We start from the raw sequence: 21,448 nt of genomic DNA on the forward strand, positions 1-21,448 counted from the left end.
GGCAATGGTAATAGTGTAGTTGGATTTAGAGATAATAAAAATGCGCTCGACAGTAGATCCCTCTAATAGACAGCACCTGAATTACTATCCCTCTGTTATTCTCACCTTATCAATGCTTGTGAGGTTGTGTGTGCACACTGTATCACACCCACTGTCACGATGCTATTCCTTACGGAACTCAACAGTTTTAACAAAAAGCACAGGTGCACCACTTATTACTATTCAAAAAGAACAGAATATGAAGTATATCATAAACAACTGTGTTTTTTCAAAATAAGTTTTTCTTTTTATTCCAATATCAAAAACTTTTTCATCATAAAAGCGAGGTCATGAGCATCACTTGTTCACAACGGCACAGCCGACGCGTTTCGTCCTTGAAGCGGACTTCTTCACGGCTGTAGATGCCAAACACATAAATATACATATAAATACACATAACTAACAATTAAAAGTCACATAGACAACTTTACACAAACACTTATACTCATTGTTAAAAAACACAAAGAAGAGGCTATTTTTTTATATCTATGTAGCCATAAACAAACAACATAAACAGATAAATATTGATCCTGAGACAATAGTTACTTGAGACAGACTTTTTACAATGTGATCTAATACCAATTCAATTTTCCAAACCTATGAACATTGTAACCGATGGGAAACAATGACAGTGGCATGAAAAAACATGGTTCATATAAAAATTTTGAGTGAGTAAAGGGAAGGAGAAAATGCAGATGGTGAAAAAGGCCTAATAAAAATGTCATCACCACAAACCGGAATATATACCAGAAACTGATCGCTCAATATTCCAAAAAACCATGCTATGCCCATACTTGGTCAACTTATATGTACCACTGTAATTCAATGATCTCACGGTCATATAGGGAGTATGGGCCAGATGTAGGTAAATTAGATTTACCGATTCATAAATACCGAATTTTACCGATTCGGTATTCATGAATCGGTAAATCTAATGTAGGTAATTATTCGGTAACAAATACCGAATCGGTAGGATTCGTTATTTAACATGCAATAGTATTACATGGTAAATAACAAATTCTTAGGGGCCTTTGGCAGTTTGCAGTGCCACCTACATCTGGATTTACAGAATCGGTAAATTTACTGATTCTGTATTTTACAGAATTTGTAAATTTACAGAATCGGTAAATTGACTGATTCTGTAAAATAAAGGCCCCCTACATTTCAGTACCTAAATACCGGTCTGTAACGGCCGAAATCGGCCATTACCGTCCGGTATTTGGTCTCCTACATCTGGCCCTATATTCCCTATGGCTAGAAGTGCATCGAGTCTTGCATGGCCAACTAGTGTTTTATAAAGGACAACAGGGGAAACACAAAGAGTGTTAGCAATAAATATAAAGCAAAATCCAGGGAGTTCCCCCGTCCACTTACCGTTAGTTATTCCCCAATCTGTGTCGGGGTGACCTGAAATAACAGTAAAAATGCGTATAAGTATAAATATCCACACCCCATATATCAAAGATTTTAAGGGGCTGGCAAGCAGAACAAACAACCCTGCTCAGGTGGTCAAACGTACTGAATAGTCAAATGTGGCGTAACTTCCTCCAAAGATATAAAAGGGCAGGATAATATAAGTGCCCAGGTAAAATGTATCAAACCAAGCATCAGGATGAGTGATCACGAGAATATGCACCGAGTTCCTACTCAGGCGTAATCCATAAGAAGATCCAAGATATAATCTAGGACAGAGCAGGAATATAGTCAATGACTAGTTTCCCCTAATTATAGTCTTTATTCATCATATGTCGGAGCATAAATAATATACTTACTAGATCTAATCCAAAGTTTGCATATCCTTAACCCCTTCGACGCTCATGACGAGCTCAGCTCATCATGAGGTACACCTCTCATACGCTCATGACGAGCTGAGCTCGTCATGAACGCATAGGTTTCCGTTTGCGGTCAGCGCACAGCGGAAATCTGCACCGCAGCGATGCGGTTAATATGACCAGAACATGTCAGCTAAGATGCACTCCCTTCCAGCAGCTTAAGTCAATCTCGAGAAGTTGGCACACATCAGTTAAGGCGGTGTCCCCATAAATATCACAGCCTAAAAGGTAATGACATACTTGAATCATTTTATAAAAGGGCCCCCTTATCCTAATTCAGCACCCTTAAGTTATGATGTGCCGTGGCTACGGTAGAGAACAGCCTGACTATTACAGTTACGCAGCAAAAACATTCAAGGGAGATAAGATGCCTCCTAATGCCATTTATACTCACACCAAGTGTACATCAACAGTCACTATTCACCAGATATTTCCCACGTTTCCTCGAAAAATAGGCCATCAATTAAGGCCTGTTGCCTATGGGAAAAATATATATAAGTAGTGGGAGCATATAAGACCTACAACCGATATGCACGAGTCTAGCCCATCATCTAGAAACTATCCCATTGCACATATGTCCACCCCACAACCGTCCTTAAAAATCAGATATAATGGTTGAAAACGATTATATATTAACATCTGTGTCGTGTACAACAGACTCTGTCATGTACTATAGGAAGTGACTTTGCTCTAGTATGTTCTCTCATTCCAAGAGAAACGACGAGTATAACAACAATATAAGGAATCCACCTACAATGAACTGCATGTATAACTTATCTGTCATCAAAAAACAGAGTCTGCTTACTGGTAGTTATGCGGAAGATAATATCCTGTGAGCTTGCTCAACATAAACAAATGTAAGGCCTCTTATACAAGCCCCCCAATCCTTAATCTCAAGTAAGCATGGGCGAATTTTGCGAATCTGGCGTTCGCGAATTTTGCGAATTTGCGAACTCGCAATCCGCAAAATCCGCGAATTTGCGGATTTTTTTTGTGTTCGCAAGGGTTTCTGCCAGTTCGCGAGGGTTAGGTACTAGTTCGCAATTGCGAACTTACTTGTCAGCTCGCAACGGTCGCGACTATGTTGGTTCTACGTCTGGTTCATCATCACAGCCTCCCAGCACCCTCTGTTTCACCACTGCCACCCTCTGTTTCACCCATGCCACCCTCTGTTACATCAATGCCACCCTCTGGTTCATCATCACTGTAGATTATGGGGGGGAAAAGCAAGCACACCTGCCCTGCTTCAACTGACATGAATTAATTTGGGGTTAGTTTATTAATGTGTCACTGTTTTAAAATTCCAGGTCTGGCACCTGCTTCCTTATCAGTAATTTGCTTTCTGTTGCAGTGCAATTTTTTTTCCCAGGACCTTTGTGGCCTACTTCTAGCTATTCTATGAGCCTGCTGTGAGGGTCAGAGCAGGGTCATACAATTGTTGCAACTAGCAACTGAACTCTGGAGGGGCCCCAGTCAGGAAGCACTACAGTGAATTGTTACTAATGATGAGTTTGAACTCTTGCACCTGCCGAGTGCTTTCAGTTTTGCAAAACTTGTTTTTCTGCAATTTCGCGGGATTCGCGGGGCACGAACACGCGCAAGATCATATTCGGAAGCCGCGAGTTCGTGCGAATATGCGATTTCTTTTTTTGCGGCGTGTTAGTTCGCAAGGTTTTGTGCGTTTTCGCGAGCCGCTTGTAGCGCAAGGCGCGAAGTTACCCTCGCGGTCGTTCAAGGGCGCGGCCATCTTGTTTGCATGACGTATTTCCGTTTCCGGGCGTGAAGTGTAATCTCGCAAAGTGTGCGGCTCGCAAGTACAATTTCGCGAGTGTTCGCGAGGAACATCTCGTGCGAACTTACCCGCGCGGTCGTGAACGGGCGCGGCCATCTTGTTTCTCATTCATTGCTATGGTTCTGGGCATGCTTCTTGTATCCTCTCTAAATCTGTGCCATCCTTTGCTTGCTTTGCATGTTTGAAGTTTTTTTTGATCTATTTTACTTATTATCTATCCCTCTATTTTTCTAGCCCTATATTTTTGTGTTTACTGCTAATTTTTGTTAATTTTAAACTACTTTTTTAAACTCTTTTCTTTTCTTCTCTTCCCTATTCTATTTTCTTTATTCCTTTCCGCCCAGACAATGGTGAAGGGAGCGGGAAGCATCCCGAGAAGGGGAAGGGTCCCGCACCCCGTGCCCGGCTCCCGTGCGGGCGTTTGAGGGGGGAGACAGTCGCACCCCGGGAGATTTTCAGCCCGGAGGAGGTGGGCGCACTAGTGTTCTATGTACAGCGCCACCTCCCCAGGACCATAATGGCAGGCGGCAAGATCGGAGGCGGGTACGGGATGCGGGATCGCCGGAAGCGGTGGGATAAGGTGTGCCTGGCCATGTACCACCACTCTCGGGTCCGGCGCACCTACAACCAGGCCACCCACCGCTGGACGGATGTCCTGACCCGTGAACGAGATCTGCTCGACCTGCTTGGCCTCGAGATCCCCGGGCTTGGTGAGTAGTAGTAGTAGCTATTTCTTTACTACTCTGTTTTCTCCTGCTGTGTTATTATATTGCAATTTTTTTTTTTACCAAGAGCAATAATGCTGCTCATTACATTGTAGGTATATTATATTTCAAAATATTCTGTGCATTTCAGGTGCACTGCTCTCCTTCTCAGTAGTGTTGCTACTATGCTTATTTCTTTCCGATTTTGTGTTCATTTCATTGGCCTGTGAAATTATGTATGAGTGTAGTTTAAAGAACTGCGTAATGCTACACACTAAGGTTCAGATGTTTAATTACCGGCGCATCCCTGCAAAGTAGCAGGGATGCGCCAGTAATTGTGCGCCACGCCACTATCACCCATGGTGCGCCGTATTTACAATGCGGCGCACCATGGGCCCAAAACGTCACCAAAGCGTTACGCATCTGTGTCGTAATGGCGGCGCATTGCTGGAGTTGCGTCGCAACGATGGGGCAGCTTCATCAATGCTCTGGGGTGCCCTATCTCCCCAAAGCTGCGTCAAGCCGTACGTCTGCTTCAAACAGGCGCAGGGTTTGAGTCACGCATCATTGTCGTTAAAGTGAGTGATTGAAATCTTGTAGATTTCCCTCAGCCACTTTTAGGATGCGTTCCTGCGCAGGAACGCCCTCCCTTGCGCCGGAACGCCCCCTGATGGCGTAGGGCTTTACAACGTGATGCATCTCCCATATGCGTCACGTTGTTAATATACGCCGCACCATTGCGCCTCTTTTGTGCTGCCGCTGCGTCACAAAAGTCACGCAACAATGGAGCAAAAGAGCCGCAAGGGGCTTCTAAATCAGCCCCTACAGACTCAAGTCCAGTCCTTCCTTTGTACACATGGTGATAGTGGTGGTGGATTGATAGTTTGAGTATTTTAATGACTGGTTAATGTAGTAGGAAACTTTAGTGTTGTCGCTGATCTGCAATCACGGTGGACTTTGGCTGTCACTTCGCGCGCTGCGGACTGCTGCCTGCCAATCCTAGGCAAACCTTTCTAGTACTTTGTGTAGTGAGTTACATAAGAAGTTTACAATTCGACGGTCCGCAAATTAAGCAATACTAATAACGTAGTAGACCACATGAGATTGGTCAATAATATATCCCGTTGAATAGTCGTCTATTTGCTATTTCGCCACAATATTTTGTTAGTTCTTTTGAAATGTTTGATTTGGTTGACAAATATCATCCATGTTTTCTGTTTTTCTTTCTTTCATGTTGTACATCAGCTTCCCCCAGGGGCAAGAGGAGGACACAGGAGGAGGAGGAGGAGGGTGCTGTTGAGGAGGCAGGCCAGGATCGGGCAGGCGAGGGCTCCTTTGCTGGCCCCAGTAAGTTTTAATTTTAATATAGAGTACTTATTTTTTCCCCGCGTTCCTCATTCGATTTTTTCTAAATCGTCTTTGATATTCTTATAGACTGGATCTAAATTCTTATCCTGCCTCGACTATGACTCCGTGTGGTATTACTAGATTATTCTTATTAGTCTGTCTGTGTAGCTAACTAAGATTGCACATTTGGCAATTCCATTGGACTCCCATTCTAGTCAGCAATAGCTCTATGCACAGAGTGCAGTCCTCTGGGATTGTCCATAATGTCTTTTCAAGTCTTCTAAATGTTTATGCTTTGACAATTGCCAACAATAAACAGGTGAATGACCACCAAGAAAGAATAAGATACTACTTTACTTTTGGTTTGGATAGGAGGACAATCCATTCTACTACTGTTGCAGGGACAAATCTGCACAAACAGAACTATGGACACTAAATAATGCATTGCTTAGCTTATCAATTATAATAGGTGCTGTTAGACTTTCCACATACCTCAGTGATAACAGACTTTGTAGTTGAACCCCCAATCTCCTTACTGACTAGATAGTGTGGCAGAGTCATTTAGCTCCCAAGGTCACCGATGATTATGATTATTCCCCAATGATGTCAGAGGCACGGACTCATGCTTGCAAAAATTGCAAAACCTTTAGCTCATCCACTCTAGTCTGGAGGACCAAAAACCACGGAATCTATTTAAGTTTAAAAGCTTTATTAAAAGTAAACACATTTATTAAAATCACGTTTGTCATAAAAGTAAACGTTTAACTGAAAATGGAAAAGTGCTTAGTGCTGACGATTAATTGGACACATTTCTTGTGGTCGAGCCGAGCTCTCACCTGGTTTGAACTTGATCCTGCTCGTGTTCTTAGAAGTCAAGCTTCTGTCTGTTAGGAGAAAAAGTGGTGCGTGTTAAAAATAAAAAGCAAGCATTCATCAGTTGTGCCAAAAAGTGCAGCAAGACAACAGCCTTCCCTGGAAAAGGGGACATTTTTACTTTAGAGTAGACAGTCACAAATTATTACATTGTATACTGTTTTTTTCACATTTCTTTCTTCCTCCTAGACCAAATATTATATAGTAGTGAGTGGTGTATTCTAACATTATTAAATGTACTTTGTAGGTGGAACATCTGGAGGCGGGGCCAGCGCGGAGGTGACGGAGGCATTGGACGAGGACAACTCTGGGGAGGAGGCGGTGGAAGTGCCGGACAATTCTGTGGGGGATGACACGGTGGTGGCGGGCAGAGGTAAGCTATATATTCCTTACTTATTGAGATTGAAGACTGCAGAGTGTGCTTTCTGCACGGGTGTATTATAAATAAACCAGGTAGTAGCCTCCTCTAAATGTACTTCGACTTAGCTGTGAAGTTTTTGGCGAGAAGAATCCAAATCAGATCTGAGATGAACTTGATGGATGGGATGAACGAAAAGCGAAAGAAGGGTGTAAGTGTGGAAGGACGAGAAATGTAATGATGACTGGCAAAGAAGAATATGTGTTTGCTTGGTCCCCGAGGTGGCTGGAAGGAAAGAATATGGTATGCTGCATGGCTGGGTGAATGATGAAGCAAGGATGGGTGGAAGGAGAACAGCCTGGGTGGGTGAAACAGAAACTGTATGTGTGCATATACTTTGAAAGGATGGATGCCTGGATCATTCATGGTACTATCTGACTCTTAGATAGCATATGTGTATCTAGAGAGAGTAGACGGTCACTGGATGAACTAAGTGTTACTTTGAAGAGCATGTAACACCGCACCCGCACGTCCGTTCCAATGTAGGAAAGGCAAGGAAAAGAAGTTGTAATTTTGTCCAAATACTACCATGAATAGTAGCAGTAGTTTGTATTGCAACTGCAAGCACAGCATATATCCGGTTATTACTGTGGACACTCCCTACCTCTCTTAATAACTTTAGTTTAGTAGTAGTACGTCATTCATGTGTGGGTGTATCACTGTACACTCAATAATAAGCAAAGCACCTAAAGTCATCCCATATGTCATCAAATACATCCCATGTGAAGTGATAGATAATCAGATTATTTAGCTTCTTCATTTTCCTTTTCTAATACTCATTTGCACTGTAGGGTGAAAGCTAAATTAATTAAGCAGTAGCCCTTTTAACAGAGTATTCTCAGTGCCACCCGTAATAGAAAAGTAAGAGCTTCACCACCTGCATGTACTGGACCGGTACAGTAACGCAAGTCTGTCTCACTCACCATGGTGTGCGCCTGTTTTTCTCGGGTGCAAGTTCACTGCGCTGGCATTATGCCGGCTTGCATAAGATAACGTACCAATTTTCCTAAACAAGAGAGAAGAAGAAGAATAAGACTGGTGTACTGTCATAGTCGACTGTAATGGAAGTCCATAGTGCTCGTAGAATTTGTTCCTTAAACTCCCACTAATGTTAGAGCAAGGATGAAGAAGTCGGAGGTTACCTAGATACTGTCCTCAATAGTTATGTACTGTGCTTTCAATTTGCTACTTGTACTGTGACAACTTTCTGCTCAATCATTTTGTGTTAATCTTAAGGAGCATTGGTTACAGACGATGTCTTTCTTTCTTCATGTAGTTGCTCCTTCCAAATCCAAGAGACCATCAAGGAGGAAGGAGCTGGCTCGAATGGCCCGGCAACGGAGGCTGGATGCCACTGTCGCTAAATATCGGCGGCTGGTGGCCCTGGAGGAGGAGGAGACACAGTCTGGTAATACAACAACGTCCACTGGGACAGCTGCATCCTCCTCCGTGCGGGCTGCCAGCCAGCGCAGTGCTCCAGCGGTACGGAGCCGGGCTACCAAAGCCAAACGCCACCGCCGAGCAGCAAGGACAGCAGCTGCCCCCCACAGGATTTGCAAGGCACGCCGGCGCCGCTTATCCCTCACTATCCTACCTGGAGCAGGAGGTCATGAACTATAAGAACTTGGTGGAGGGCCTCCGCTTCGAACATGCCACCCTCCGCAAGGAGCATGATGCCCTGGCTGCTAAAGTCAACAGCACCCTGCCATAGTGTCCCTTGCCCCTTTTTTAGAGACTTTTGGGGGGTGGGAATTGGGAGTTGGGTTTTTGGGGACTTTTGAAGGACAATCGTTGGGGTTAGGGAGGGTCTTGTGGGAGATTATTTTGTTAGGGCTATAAAAATATACTTTTTGAAACTTTATCTGACCATACCTGTTTTTTACTGCTTTTGAGTCTGGTGGGTGGGGGTTTAACAGTAAGTTTGTTTTCCTGAATAGTCCTAGGACTTTAGTAGTACTACCGTCAATCTCTTGTCTCTCCTAATACTCCATTATACTACCTCCAACCAAACGCTTATCTTACCTGTAATTTCTGTTTGAAAGTAGGGCTAGGCCCAGGGCTGGCTCCACGGGAAATGGCGATTAAGGTTGCAATCCAGGGCGGCTGAAATTTCCTCCTCCTTGTGGTGGTACTAGTGGTGTGACACAGTGGCAGTTGCATGGCTATGGAAAAAAAGAAAATGAACCTGGTTTGTCCTTACTGTAGCATTACAACGGTACGATAGAGAATATAGCAGGTGACAGTACACTAGACTACAACAGTGCCACAATGTAGCCTAACAAATGGTAAAGTATTTATAGTATAACTTGTACTTGCGTAGGATTTCTTTGACATTGGCTAATACTACAAGAAATAGTACTGAAGCTGAGTAAGTCTAGAATATATCCTCGGATTCCTTCACCAGCCTGTTGCTATGACCTTATCCTCCCCAGCAAGTGTGTGGAATTATTGATGTCAGTTAGTCACACATCAAGCAAAACCACACAACCCGGGGGAAGAGGGTTAGGGTTTGTAAAATGGATAGGAATGGGGGTTTCTTTTTGGGTAGGTTTTGTTGAGAGAAAAAAAAAAGCACAGCATGGACAAACAATCATTGAACATAAAGAAATTTTTGGGTACAAAGCTAACCATAAATCTTTTACGTGACATAAAGGAAGTGCATGCACTACTGAATGCATTGTTACAGAAAAGTAAGTAGTACTTTCGACAACCGTGAATGCCAGAATGCGACAGTACAGGGCTACATTAAATTAGGTTAAAAAAATAGCCAAAGTAAAACCTATAGAATGGCTGTAGGGATCAATTTAGAAGCAGAGAGAGATCCAAGAAATGCAGTCACACACACTCATTGAATAAAAGAATGGATACTGTATCTGTATTGTTGTAGTTGTCCTGTTGAATTTGGTAAGTAAGTTGCATGCAGCAAACAATTCCTCTTATTAGCGGCACTCCTCCATTCCAGCTGACGCTTCGTCCATCAATGTTGGTGACCAGAAGACACCCTGTACACTGCCTGCCTGGCGGATGCTGAATTGCGGCTCGCTAATGTGAAGCCTGACTCCATCCTTTTTTCCCCATTGCAGACTGAAACCCAGCCTGTAATTATTGAACGAAAAACAGCACTGATAAATAAATATAAGGTATGTACGCTGTGTAGTGCAAAAAGTCACACTTTGATTTTCCTAATAGACAGTACAACATTTTTGAAAGTGCGTACTCTATCTGAGTCACCTTTTCATGGATAAATAAGTATGGGCGAATTAATTTAGTGGATCTTTCCCCTCAAGCTAGGTGTACTGTAAACTGTGTTTTAGAACAAAATTAGACCTTCCCAGCAGTGCTTTCACCCAGACCCTTATTAAAGCCAGTTGCAAAAATGTAGAAGACCCCCCAATCAGATCTCAAAAAACGAGGCCTAGCAGAAAACTGGTGACAAAACGTACTTCGAAAGTAAAAGTAGGCCCAAATACCCCCTTACCCACCGTGGATTGTATTCAAACCACTTGCAAGCAAGCAAAAGTATCCATAGCCAGCATCGCTCCAAGACTCGAAAACCCCCCACCCAAACACATGCAATAGAAATACTGCTATCCCTAACGAGCCATAAGTTAAGAATAGTGGCAGAGGCTTTCTTTAACTATGCCAAATCCCCCCTTTCCCACCATGGATTTTCTTCAAATGACTTGCAACCAAAATTACACATTCTCACGAGTGCTCTAAGACCCCAGAACTCAGTTGCAAAAATCTAGAACACCCCAAAACACATGCAATCCTGCTGCTAGGGCTAACCCTAACGAACCCTGAGTTACAAAAAGTGCCAAAAGGCTTTTCCTTATGGATTTTGTCCCAACCACTTCTATCCGGTATTAGACCTTCCCAGGAATGCCCCAAGACCCGCCAACCCACCCGCCAAAAAGCACAACACCCCTAAACAGCCCAAAAGCAAAATCTCATACTTACAATATTTCTCGGCCTTCGGTCCAAACGCGCTGTGTAGCTAGGCAATAACTCCAGTTTACCCCCACGGATTTCCTGAAAAGCAAATGCAATCAAGATTAGAGTGTCCCAGCAGTGCTCCCAGACCCCGAAACTCACCCACAAACAGCCGTAACCCCCCAAAGAGCTCCTCAAAGGCAAGCAAGTCAGCAAAAACACAAAAAAAATTCCACCTCTGATTTGGTCCAAACCACTTTTATGCGGTATTAGAGCTTCCCAGGAATGGCCCCAGAGCAGTCAACCCAGGAGAAAACGAGTAGAAGACCCCCAAACAGCCAAAGAGCAAAAGTACAAAAATGGGGACTTAGTCATTTTTTTGCCAATTTCCCAAATCACTCCACGCGCGCTCTGCAGCTAGGCCCTAACTCCCCTCTGCCACCATGGATTTGCTTCAAACCTCTTGCAAAGTAAAGTATCCATAGCCAGCAGTGCTCCCAGACCCCGAAACCCACCCACAAACACCAGGAAGCCCCCCAAACAGGCCCCCGAAAACGCTACATTGAGCAAAATATCAGAAATAGCAACAAAAAAAATCAGCGTGGATTTTGTCCCAACCACTTCTATCCGGTATTAGACCTTCCCAGGAATGCCCCAAGACCCGCCAACCCACCCGCCAAAAAGCACAACACCCCCAAACAGCCCGAAAGCAAAATCTCATACTTGCAATATTTCCCGGCCTTCGGTCCAAACGCGCTGTGTAGCTAGGTCATAACTCCAGTTTACCACCACGGATTTCCTGAAAAGCAAATGCAATCACGATTAGAGTGTCCCAGCAGTGCTCCCAGACCCCGAAACCCACCCACAAACAGCCGGAACCCCCCCAAAGAGCTCCTCAAAGGCAAGCAAGTCAGCAAAAACACAAAAAAAGTCCGCCTCCGATTTGGTCCAAACCACTTTTATCCGGTATTAGAGCTTCCCAGCAATGGCCCCAGAGCCGTCAACCCAGGAGAAAATGAGTAGAAGACCCCCAAACAGCCAAAGAGCAAAAGTACAAAAATGGGGACTTAGTCATTTTCTTGCCAATTTCCCAAATCACTCCGCGCGCGCTCTGCAGCTAGGCCCTAACTCCCCTCTGCCACCATGGATTTGCTTCAAACCTCTTGCAAAGTAAAGTATTCATAGCCAGCAGTGCTCCCAGACCCCGAAACCCACCCACAAACACCAGGAAGCCCCCCAAACAGGCCCCTGAAAACGCTACATTGAGCAAAATGTCAGAAATAGCAACAAAAAAAATCAGCGTGGATTTTGTCCCAACCACTTCTATCCGGTATTAGACCTTCCCAGGAATGCCCCAAGACCCGCCAACCCACCCGCCAAAAAGCACAACACCCCCAAACAGCCCAAAAGCAAAATCTCATACTTACAATATTTCTCGGCCTTCGGTCCAAACGCGCTGTGTAGCTAGGCCATAACTCCAGTTTACCACCACAGATTTCATGAAAAGCAAATGCAATCAAGATAAGAGTGTCCCAGCAGTGCTCCCAGACCCCGAAACCCACCCACAAACACCAGGAAGCCCCCCAAACAGGCCCCCGAAAACGCTACATTGAGCAAAATGTCAGAAATAGCAAAAAAAAAAATCAGCGTGGATTTTGTCCCAACCACTTCTATCCGGTATTAGACCTTCCCAGGAATGCCCCAAGACCCGCCAACCCACCCGCCAAAAAGCACAACACCCCCAAACAGCCCAAAAGCAAAATCTCATACTTTCAATATTTCTCAGACTTCGGTCCAAACGCGCTGTGTAGCTAGGCCAGAACTCCGGTTTACCACCACGGATTTCCTGAAAAGCAAATGCAATCCAGATTAGAGTGTCCCAGCAGTGCTCCCAGACCCCGAAACTCACCCACAAACAGCCGGAACCCCCCCAAAGAGCTCCTCAAAGGCAAGCAAGTCAGCAAAAACACAAAACAAATTCCGCCTCCGATTTGGTCCAAACCACTTTTATCCGGTATTAGAGCTTCCCAGCAATGGCCCCAGAGCCGTCAACCCAGGAGAAAACGAGTAGAAGACCCCCAAACAGCCAAAGAGCAAAAGTACAAAAATGGGGACTTAGTCATTTTTTTGCCAATTTCCCAAATCACTCCGCGCGCGCTCTGCAGCTAGGACCTAACTCCCCTCTGCCACCATGGATTTGCTTCAAACCTCTTGCAAAGTAAAGTATCCATAGCCAGCAGTGCTCCCAGACCCCGAAACCCACCCACAAACACCAGGAAGCCCCCCAAACAGGCCCCCGAAAACGCTACATTGAGCAAAATATCAGAAATAGCAAAAATAAAATCAGCGTGGATTTTGTCCCAACCACTTCTATCCGGTATTAGACCTTCCCAGGAATGCCCCAAGACCCGCCAACCCACCCGCCAAAAAGCACAACACCCCCAAACAGCCCAAAAGCAAAATCTCATACTTATAATATTTCTCGGCCTTCGGTCCAAACGCGCTGTGTAGCTAGGCCATAACTCCAGTTTACCACCACGGATTTCCTAAAAAGCAAATGCAATCAAGATTAGAGTGTCCCAGCAGTGCTCCCAGACCCCAAAACTCACCCACAAACAGCCAGAACCCCCACCCAAAGAGCACCTCAAAGGCAAGCAAGTCAGCAAAAACACAAAAAAATTCCGCCTCCGATTTGGTCCAAACCACTTTTATCCGGTATTAGAGCTTCCCAGCAATGGCCCCAAAGCCGTCAACTCACCCGCAAAGAAGTAGAACACCCCACAAGTGCTGAGTCTTTCTTCATTGGGCGTAAACCAGCCCTCTGCTTTGATGGAAATAGGAGTCTGGAGGAGGAGGATAGAGGAGCATGTTCTTCTGAACTTGTGAACCTGAGGAATGCAGACTGCGGCACCTTCAAATCAATAAGCAAACAAGTGAAGACAGTTCTGCTGATGGGCTTGTTTTTGTGATTAGGTGATTAAAGTTTGAATTATATTAACTGTGCACAACAAAGAAAGACAGACACACAGGAATAAAAGTGAATAAGGACGAAAAAGAAAGTTATTGATTCATTGTCTCATTTTCAGGGCCCGGTGTCACGGTCCACGAATAAGAATAAGGCTTCGTCATCATACTCTGCGAATTCAGGCAGGGTGAGCTCAGTGTCACCTGACAGAGAAGAAATTCCCTCATCTATGTTGCTGTCCACCTCGTCTTCATCCGGCGTGCTTTCTGGTACTCTTTAATCTGGTGGTATGATAAGCAGCACTGAAAGCACGTTCAGAAGACACGCTTGCGAGTGGGCAAGACAAGTAATTTAAAGCCAGGTTGGAGAGCTGTGGCCACAATTCTTTTTTCCCATGCCAATACGCCAATGGGTCAGCATTAACATAGACCTCTGTTGAGTCATTCAGATAGTCCTTCACCATCGACTCAAGGTCCTCCTCCAAGGTTCCTCCACTTTGCTTAGCTGTTGCTGTGACCTTTTGAGAACCAAACCCAAGCCGAGCTAGCCAATCCTCTTCAGCCTCCAATGTTACTGTTGTGTCTGGTGGTGCAGATGATCCGGTTGCCGGTGTCTTTAATGGCTGAGAGGTCACTTGTGCCACAGCCACAGGTGCAGAAGTGGATTGTTTTGACTGGGGATGGCCTGCTGATGCTGATGTACTGCCTTTTCCTTCAATTTTCTGCAGTTCTCTTTCAAACCTCTTGGCTGAGGAGGCTAGCCACTGTTTGTACTTTGTAACATCTTTATCAGCAAAAGGAAAGAATGCTCGGCCTGCTAGCGCCTTTTTGTAGCGTGGATCCAGAATAGTAGCACAAATGTAATGCTGGTTTGAGTGGATCATTTTAAGACGTTCATCAACTTGTAGGCGCTCTAATAATTTCTCCGCCAAAACAAAAGGGTCTTGGTTTTTTTCATCTTTTTGAAACACAGAACACACCTCCTTCAGTTGGTGCTCCAGCATGTACAACAATGGGATAGCTTTTCCCAAATTACAGTCCTCCTTGCTGACTGCACGCGTGAAGACCTCAAAAGGACGAAGCATGCGTGTCAGGCTTTTAACTATGTCCCATTGCGGCGCACCCATCGTCAGGTCCTCCTTCTGAGCTGTACCCTGTGTTAAGAAATAGTGATCGAGTACCGTATACTACTCATACAGACGCTCAAGCATGTAGAAGGTTGAGTTCCAACGTGTTGCCACCTCCTGGATGAGTGCTTTCACTGGCATTCGACGTTCATATAGCAGGCTCCTCAGATGCTTCCGGGCCTTAAAAGAATGGCTGAAATGCTTGCACATTTTTCGGCAGGTGTCCACTACCCTGTACGCTGCACTGTCTTTATCACTCAAGAATTTTTTGACAACCAGGTTTATACAGTGCGCCAAACACGGCACTCTGAAATAGTCACCCAGCTCCATGGCCTTAACTACATTGGCGCCATTTTCCGTGGAAACATAACCAATCTGGCGTTTTTTTGGGGACAGCCAGTCAAGGACCTTTGTGTTAAACTCATCCAAAATGTTTTCTGCTGTGTGACGTTTCTCCAAACCAAACATGGCTAGTGTTGCATGTTTCCGAGCAGCTTTAAAAACTTGGTCCCGGTCAACACCTGCGTTTAGCTTTGCTTTAACCCCTGAAAAAGAGACCCAGTGTGCAGTGATGCACATGTAATCAGCGCCTGCGCCACTGGTCCACATGTCTGTTGTCAGATGTATAGTGTGAACAGCACTCTTCTGCAAAGCTGCCCCAATCACCTCCAGAACATCTTCATGTAGTGCTGTAACCGCAACTCGGGCAAAATAGAACCGGCTAGGAACCTTCCATTTAGGGCAGAGCGCTGCCACTAATTCTAGAAAACCAACCCCTTCTACAAAAGAAAAAGGGAGAAGGTCCAGAGCTAGCATTTTAGCCAGCTTAGTGTTATACAGACGCGTCAGTGGGTGGTTGCATTCATATTGCGCTTCTGTAAACAACATCTTTTTAATGTTGCCCTGGACCAAGCATTTATGGGATAATGATGATGATGATGATGATATCTTCGACCCAGTTACGCTCGCTGATGAACTTTTTCGCATTGGTGTCTCACTCTCTTCCACACTCTTAGTGTGGCTCACATGGGGTGTGCTGCTGACAGGGGTACTGGGTGTAAGAGAAGTGTTTGACACGTCTTCTTCCTCCTCGTCATCATCAGATGAAAAATCAACGTTTTCATTACGTGCAATTAGGGCTTCCTTGATCGCCTGTAGGTGCGCAAACCATTGGACAGGGTGCTGTCTCTTAAGATGACCTCTCTGGCCTCCGGTACCATAGTTGGTACCAAACTTACCACGACTAACTGCAACCTTACAAATGCTACAAATGGCGAAGTTTTCCCTTTTTGGGCAAACACTAAAGAAGTCCCAAGCTGGGGACTTGAATTGTCTGTGGGGGCCGGAGGAGGCGGCGATACTGGTGGCGGTGGTCTTGCTGCTAATGCCAGATGAAGTGGAGGATGTGGATTGCCGAACTTTAGTACGTTGTGCACTTTCACCACCACTAATTGAGGTCGAGGTGGATGGAGGTCCCTTCTTGCGAGGAAGAAATATGGAAGCGATAGGTGTTTGTGTACTAGTTAACTCCAATGATTGTTGTGTTTCCATTGCCTCCTCGTCGACATCATCATCACGCTCAGCAGCTTCTCGGGCTAGGGTCAAAATGTCTCTTTGCTGCATGCCCGCTGGGGCTGCAGTGACCTTTATGATGACTGGCTCGTCGTCGTGAGAGGCTTCATCTGCAACAGTATCCGCCACTTCTTGTTGAGCCTCATCACACTCCATAACTATGAGTTTTTCGACGACCTTCCTTTTACGCTTAAGTACCTTTGTCAGATCATGGTGTGCCTCACTCTCAGGCGGCCGTGATGGTTCCCAATCTTCATCCAGATCATCAGAAGGAGGTGGGCTTGAAGAAGATGTAGACACCCCCCTTGATCTTTTCCTTGCTAGGGATGTGGAAGACAATGAATGATCATCAGGAGGAGTGGCTTCCTCAAATGATACCTCGGTTTAATTGTCGATTTCCTGATGTGCCCCTACTTCGGGAGGAACAACTATTGTGGGCACTTGTGACCCTCCATGCACCTCTGCTTGCGCATCTCCTTGCGCTGCCTCTCCTTCCACATGTACTTGGGCTTGTACTTGCACATGTGGTTGTTGTTGCGGCTGTGGTTGTTCAGCACTTGTCAGATGAGTTACAACATCCTGTGTTGATTCAGGGACAATGCTGCTACTTTCTTGCGATGAGCCAACATCACTGGTCGATGGTGATTGAAGAAGTACACTGACTGCCTCTGCAGCACTCAAGGGCTTGGACTTAAGTTGGCGTGGTGGTGGCGGCACTGAGCCCAATGGAGCGGGGGTGCTGCTCCCAGCATCGTCCCCAGCAGATCCCGCTGCTGCTGCAGGCGTACTTTTTTTTTTACTCCCAAAAAACGTGGCGGCCGGCACACCAGCCTCCTTGGTAACTCGCTTCTTCTGCTCCTTACTGGCAACTTTCTTACTAGAGGAGCTACGGGGACCTCTTTTTGGGGCCATCTTCTTCAGAGCAGGTCAGAACAGCAGGCCGCAGTTGTACGAGTTGCAGAGTTGTCTGTGGCCAGACGTGACGCCGCGTGACGTTATTCTGCACACACACACCGCTGCAGGACTTCTTCCTGGCACTGGTCGTTCTCTTGAGTATTGTGCACCTAAAAGCAATGGAAGACAGAGGAACATCAGTTCAGTTATACACCCCCAAAAAATAAAAAAAAAACGAATAATCAGCACAATCCCATGCCCTCCATGTTGTTTAAATTCAAGACACCCCACAGAAAGACTAGGCCCATGCAACACTCACTACCCCTGGGCATAAAGGTTGAAAACTAGGCAAAATGGTTGCAGGCCTAACAACACTGCCTGCATTCAAAATGGCCCCCCCTCCCTCCCAGCACATGGCCAGGGCCTGTAGCAGCACTCAAAATGGCCCCCACCCACATGGCCTGTCCCCATGAACACCCCAAAAAAACGAAAATCACAGAAAAATCTGCACAATCCCAAGCCATCCAGCCCCTCCATGATGTTTAAATTCAAGACAACCCACAGAAAGACCAGGCCCATGCACCACTCACTACCCCTGGGCATAATGGATGAAAGCTAGGCAAAATGGGTGCAGGCCTGAGAACACTGCCTGCATTCAAAATGGCCCCTCCCTCCCAGCACATGGCCAGGGCCTGTAGCAGCACTCAAAATGGCCCCCAACCACATGGCCTGTCCACAACAGGCCAAAAAAACGAAAATCACAGAAAAATCAGCACAATCCTAAGCCATCCAGCCCCTCCAGGATGTTTAAATTCAAGACAACCCACAGAAAGACTAGGCCCAGGCACCACTCACTACCCCTGGTGAAAAGGCCACAACAGGCCAAAAAAACGAAAATCACAGAAAAATCAGCACAATCCCAAGCCATCCAGTCCCTCCATGATGTTTAAATTCAAGACAACCCACAGAAAGACTAGGCCCATGCACCACTCACTACCCCTGGGCATAATGGATGAAAGCTAGGCAAAATGGGTGCAGGCCTGAGAACACTGCCTGCATTCAAAATGGCCCCTCCCTCCCAGCACATGGCCAGGGCCTGTAGCAGCACTCAAAATGGCCCCCAACCACATGGCCTGTCCACAACAGGCCAAAAAAACGAAAATCACAGAAAAATCAGCACAATCCCAAGCCATCCAGCCCCTCCAGGATGTTTAAATTCAAGACAACCCACAGAAAGACTAGGCCCATGCACCACTCACTACCCCTGGTGAAAAGGCCACAACAGGCCAAAAAAACGAAAATCACAGAAAAATCAGCACAATCCCAAGCCATCCAGCCCCTCCATGATGTTTAAATTCAAGACAACCCACAGAAAGACTAGGCCCATGCACCACTCACTACCCCTGGGCATAATGGATGAAAGCTAGGCAAAATGGGTGCAGGCCTGAGAACACTGCCTGCATTCAAAATGGCCCCCTCCCTCCCAGCACATGGCCAGGGCCTGTAGCAGCACTCAAAAAGGCCCCCAACCACATGGCCTGTCCACAACAGGCCAAAAAATGAAAATCACAGAAAAATCAGCACAATCCCAAGCCATCCAGTCCCTCCATGATGTTTAAATTCAAGACAACCCACAGAAAGACTAGGCCCATGCACCACTCACTACCCCTGGTGAAAAGGCAACAACAGGCCAAAAAAACGAAAATCACAGATAAATCAGCACAATCCCAAGCCATCCAGCCCCTCCATGATGTTTAAATTCAAGACAACCCACAGAAAGACTAGGCCCATGCACCACTCACTACCCCTGGGCATAATGGATGAAAGCTAGGAAAAATGGGTGCAGGCCTGAGAACACTGCCTGCATTCAAAATGGCCCCCTCCCTCCCAGCACATGGCCAGGGCCTGTAGCAGCACTCAAAATGGCCCCCAACCACATGGCCTGTCCACAACAGGCCAAAAAAACGAAAATCACAGAAAAATCAGCACAATCCCAAGCCATCCAGCCCCTCCATGATGTTTAAATTCAAGACAACCCACAGAAAGACTAGGCCTATGCACCACTCCCTACCCCTGGTGAAAAGGCCACAACAGGCCAAAAAAACGAAAATCACAGAAAAATCAGCACAATCCCAAGCCATCCAGCCCCTCCATGATGTTTAAATTCAAGACAACCCACAGAAAGACTAGGCCCATGCACCACTCACTACCCCTGGGCATAATGGAGGAAAGCTAGGCAAAATGGGTGCAGGCCTGAGAACACTGCCTGTATTCAAAATGGCCCCCTCCCTCCCAGAACATGGCCAGGGCCTGTAGCAGCACTCAAAATGGCCCCCAACCACATGGCCTGTCCACAACAGGCCAAAAAAACCAAAATCACAGAAAAAGCAGCACAATCCCAAGCCATCCAGCCCCTCCATGATGTTTAAATTCAAGACAGCCCCCCTCCTGCGCGACCTGTTTAACACCTTCGACAAACCTGGTGCCATTCACCCGGACCTGCTGGAGGCGTCTATCTCAGTAATTCCCAAACCGGGCCGGGACCCGACGGTTTGCGGCTCGTACAGGCCCATCTCGCTGCTGAATGTGGACCTAAAGCTCTACACCGGCATACTGGCAGGCCGCATTGCCCCATGCATGCAGCAGCTAATTGACCCTGACCAGTCGGGCTTTATCCCCCAACGGCAGACCAGCGACAACACCAGGAGAGTGCTGCACCTCAGTGAGGCTGGTTCGCGCACCAAACCGGGCTGCATGCTCCTCACCATCGATGCGGAGAAAGCATTCGATAGGGTACACTGGCCCTACCTCGACCAGGTTCTCCGCCACTTCGGGTTTGGGGAGAAGCTCCGCCACCGCATCTTCAATTGCTATCGCCGGCCCAACGCCACCGTGAGAGTGAACGGCCATACTTCCCCAAGATTCGATATTGGCAGAGGCACGCGCCAAGGTTGCCCACTATCGCCGCTGCTCTTTGCGCTTTACATGGAGCCGATGGCCCAGAGGGTGCGACAACATGCGCTCATCTCCGGCATTAAATTCGGAGCTGACACGCACAAAATCAGCCTCTACGCAGACGACGTCCTGCTGTCCCTTACAAACCCGATGCAGTCCCTGCGTGCTCTCTTCGTGGAGCTTCATACATTTGCCCTGGCCTCGGGTTTTAAAATCAATGAAGCGAAGTCCGAAGCTCTAAACATCTCCCTGGGGTCGGACGTGGTGGCCGAGATTAAGTCTGAATTTAGAATACAGTGGTCGGACGCAGCGGTCCCGTACCTGGGTGTCCGCCTAGCCCCTACTGTGCGGGGCACTGCACGGGTCAACTACGCGGCGCTCACTGACAAACTCCGGGAGCAGCTGCGGAGATGGAAGCCGCTTACACTATCGTGGCTGGGCAGAATCGCCGCCGTCAAAATGACGCTGTTACCGCAAATCTTATACCTGTTCCAGACGCTCCCCTTGCATCCTCCAGATGGCTGGCTGCAACAGACCCAGTCGGAGCTGTCGCGATTCATCTGGAATGGCCGCCGACCGCGGTTTAAGCACACGCTCGCCACTCTGCCCCCAGCCCACGGGGGGGTCGGGGTGCCCGACCTCGCCCTGTACTTCCAGGCGACGCAACTGCGCACCTTCGTGGAGTGGTTTCAACTGGAGTCCGGTAAGCACTGGCTCTTCCAGGACCAGGCGGTGGCGGGTCGTACCCTTCAGGGAGTGCCTTTCCTACCACGCCAGCACAGGCCCCCTAATCTCTATGCCTCAGACATCACGAGCACCGCGCTGAGAGTGTGGGATAAAGTGGCCGTAGCCAGGGGACTGACCACCTTTCCCTCGCCTATGACCCCCATCTTCGAAAACCCTGACTTCACGCCCGGCTTGGACGTCAGAACATTCACGAACTGGCGCACAACTCCCTGTAGGGCGGCGGGCCACATGTTCGACCTCAAGGGGATCCT

General features: G+C 46.8%; 1 long non-coding RNA gene across 1 annotated transcript in view; it reads right to left on the minus strand.

Annotated features, from left to right (window-relative positions):
- Positions 1–335: 335 nt before the first annotated feature.
- The window catches only part of LOC147707528 (uncharacterized), a 45,354-nt gene continuing 24,241 nt past the window's right edge, over positions 336–21,448 (minus strand). The window contains exons 2-4 of the long non-coding RNA XR_015296461.1: positions 2,266–2,348; positions 1,414–1,446; positions 336–395 (exon numbers count right to left, since the gene is read on the minus strand). This is a non-coding gene — a long non-coding RNA (uncharacterized LOC147707528). The remainder of the gene's footprint in view (positions 396–1,413; positions 1,447–2,265; positions 2,349–21,448) is intronic.

The sequence above is a fragment of the Lissotriton vulgaris genome, chromosome 6 (assembly GCF_964263255.1).
Source record: "Lissotriton vulgaris chromosome 6, aLisVul1.2, whole genome shotgun sequence".
Classification (NCBI taxonomy): domain Eukaryota; kingdom Metazoa; phylum Chordata; class Amphibia; order Caudata; family Salamandridae; genus Lissotriton; species Lissotriton vulgaris.